Source organism: Bison bison, unplaced genomic scaffold (assembly GCF_000754665.1).
Source record: "Bison bison bison isolate TAMUID 2011002044 unplaced genomic scaffold, Bison_UMD1.0 scf7180017864473, whole genome shotgun sequence".
Classification (NCBI taxonomy): domain Eukaryota; kingdom Metazoa; phylum Chordata; class Mammalia; order Artiodactyla; family Bovidae; genus Bison; species Bison bison.
The window spans coordinates 19502139-19505699 of NW_011495034.1; positions in this window are offsets into that span (position 1 = coordinate 19502139).

Here is a 3561-nt window from a genome sequence, read left to right on the forward strand (position 1 = left end):
GGCGAGCAGCACGGCCTGCACTCCAGGGTCGTGGGTCAGAGATGGGGAGGAATGGTCAAAAAGAGATGATCAGCCGCACCTACAGATCATCAGAGAGAGAGCATTTAGATCATTAGAGATGTAAGGAGAGAGATGAGGGAGATGGAAGGAGAGAGATGAGAGAGATGGAAAGAGGTACAGAGATGGAAACAAAAGGAAGGGTCCTTCCGTCCTCCCCTCCTTCCCTCCTTTCCTTCCTTCTCGCCTCCCCCGCCCCGCTTCCTTCTCTCTTCCCCTCCTTTCCTTCCTTCTGTGAATGTTTAAGCATTTACTTGGCCTCAGGCTTAATGCTAGGTGCTAGATATCCACTCGGAAACCCAGCAGTCCTGGTCCCTGTCCCTGAGGAACGTCCCCTTCCTCTCTCAGGAAAAAGAATTCACTGCGTGCTAAGCTGTGATAGGACTCTCCAGCAGGTGTGGGAATACCTGATCTCAGTCCCTAAACTAGTATGGGTGGTCAGGGGAGGCTTCCTGGAAGAAGTAACTTCTGGGCTGGGATCTGATGACACCAAGTGTTAGGTGGGGGTTGGGGGTGGGAAGGATGGTGCGGGATGGTCTGTGCGGTGCTTAGTCGCTCAGTCGTGTCCCACCCTTTTCCACCTCATGGACTGTAACCTGCTAGGCTCATCTGTCCATGGGAAGTCTCCAGGTAAGAAAACTGGAGTGGGTTGCCATGCCCTCCTCCAGGAGATCTTCATGGTCTAGGGAGCATCATTTACAAAGGTCCAGAGAGGAAGGACAGCAAGTTCCCTCTGTCTGGAAATTGGGGGTGAAGTAGGGGAGGGGAAGAGATGGGACTGAGGGGCAGCAGGGACCAATGTGAGGAGCAACATCATGGGCTGAAACGGTCAGTGAGAATCTGCCTGTGAGGGTGTCGGAAGTCAGGGTGATGAATCTGGTCTTTATTGTAAGATCCAGAAAAGCCTCTGCAGCTCGGGTCTCAGTGGGTTTCAGACAAGTACAGGCTTGTCTGACAGGCATGCCCTGCTGGCTGGGCAGAAGTCAGTCTGTAAGAAACCCCTTGGGAGGGACTTCACCCCACAGGAGGGAGCCTGGCCCTTCGTCCTGACCCAGAGAGAAGCCTTGCCTGTTTTGGGGAGGGTGAGTCTGAGGTCAGTGGGGGAGGGGGATTGCCTCCTGGCTTAGCCCTGTTTGGCTCAGGTCCACATCCTCTGGATTACCAGAGAGCCAAGTTGGAGAGCAGAGAGCTGGGAGTGAAAATGGAAAAAGTTGTCTCACTAAAGCAGGGCTTACAAACTCGTGGCCTGTGGGCTGAATCCCGCCTGAACAGCATTTTGAAACTTGTAAAAATCTGACTTTCTGGTTTTCTTTAGAAATTCCCCCAAACCTGGCAATACTGGGTGCCAGTTTCCACAGGGGATGATAGCTGAAGCCAAATAGCGGCTGCCTTTGTTAGATGAGGTGTGGGCTTTGGTTTGCCACAGTCCCCACCATTCTCTATTGCCTCACATGTGACTCGGCTCAGTCTTGCTCATTTACATCACTTGCCCCTTTTGAGGTTTAGTGTTTTCCCCCAAAACCTTTGTAAGACATTGGGTACTTCTGGAACAGGGCAGCTTTGACTCTACCTCTTCACAACCTGTGCAGTTTTGGCATTTCCAGGGCGTTGATGCCCAGTGTAGGTGCTTGGCACCCATTTGTTTTATGGAAAGTTTTCCTTTTGTTTCAGGCTTGAAGGATTCATTAACAAAAGAAACCACTTGTCACACACAACCATTTCAATATTTATTAGAGGATTCTTTAACTTAATTCCAATATGCAATCATTAAAAGAAAAGACAAATAAGAACAATACATATACATCAACAGACTTAAACAGTGTGCTGGGAAGTCCTGAGCAACTGCAGTCTGGAGTCCCAAATGGGAAAAGGTCTCAGGCAGCATGTCCATGCCACAGGTGAGACTTCAAATTGTTATTTTGGGGGTTCCTGCTTATAATCCCAGGCCGCAAACTGATATCATCATCACTTTGTGTCCCCAAATGCAGCTCTGGTTTGACTTTTACCTTTTCACAATGCTGTTTGTCTCACCTTGTGAGTCATAGGATTTCTTTAGACCCCAGAGGTTTGGCCATACTCTCAGGGGCTCAAGGATTCCGAGATCTACTCTCTTTCTTATCTGAAGTGCTGCGTGACTTCCTGTGCTTGAAGGAAGATACAGAATCTGGGCAGTGTCCAGGCAGGTCAGAAACAAGGTCAGAGGCTTGTTCTCCTGCTTCTGAAGCCTGAACAAGACTTCTTCCATTTTAATTTCCCTAAAAGTCAACCTTGGGATTATTTAGGTTGGAGAGCATAGGAATAAGGCAAAATAATACAAGCAGTCTTCTTAATTCTATAAGTCAAGTAACGATTGCAGATAGTCAACAGAAATAAAGTGACCAAAGACACAAGTAATGGGTTAAACATTGCAGAGAACAATTTTTGAGCAGTAGAGGATTTAGTAAAGAAAAAGTTTCAACATAGAAGTGTGCTTTCATACATCAACTCTTACTTCCATTATTTTATTGGCAGCAATAGTGGTAATGATACAATGTTCTATCAAGGCACAATTGCAGTTATCTGTGAAATTTTGTAACTCTTTGGTTCCTTGCAAAATTTTACATAAAGGTTCTAAGGAAAATCTAATATTAGGAATAGACAAAATAGGAAATAACATCTGAGTCCTTAATAAAAAGTTCTCATAGGAGGAAAATAATAGGTGGTCCCTTTTCAATATAAATGATCAACATGTGTTAGGCTTCTGGAAAAAGGGGTTCCTAACTGATACACAGAAGCAGTTTCTACATCATTGGTTACAATACATATAAACTGAGGGGCTATTTCAAAAAACATATTAAAGGATTTAGGGAAGATAGTCCATTCACAATAGTTGGTGGAGTACTCCAGTAAGCATGGTTCCTCAAATGTGAGAAGTTGGTCCATGTAGCCGTCCTTAGGTAGCTTTGTCACAGTCTATCAGTAAGTGGGCACAGTTATTAAAGTAACACAGGAAATTGGCACATAATACTTGTATTCAACGCTTGAGCTGTATCTTTAGCAGTGCTGTGTAATCTAGAAAACAGGTAAATTTTGTCCATAGACAGTCAAAGTTAAGAAAGGACAGACCTTGTTGGCAGGGCAGGAGAAGTCATCCTGAGTTTGGGTCTGGCTCATGTTTCTCCAGCCTGAAGATTCCCCAATAGCTTCCTTCATATTTTTCTTTTAATTGTAGCCTATCCTTGAAGGTTGGGGTGTGAATGACAATCCTCATTACAGGCTTAGTTGAAGAATAGTCTGTATGTTGCTTTTTCTCCCAGATGGCCACATTTCTGGTGTGCCCACAGAGTCAAACCTTTTAAGTCGCTGGAATCTGGATAGACTTCTACTGCTTGGATTCAGGCTTGAATAATAGAGTTATACCATCGTCCCATAGAATTTGGAACCCTGTGAGCATCTACATGAAAGACTGAAACGTTAGTCATTTTAACAATTTCCCAAATGTTAGACCGTAATTTTCCCCATAGC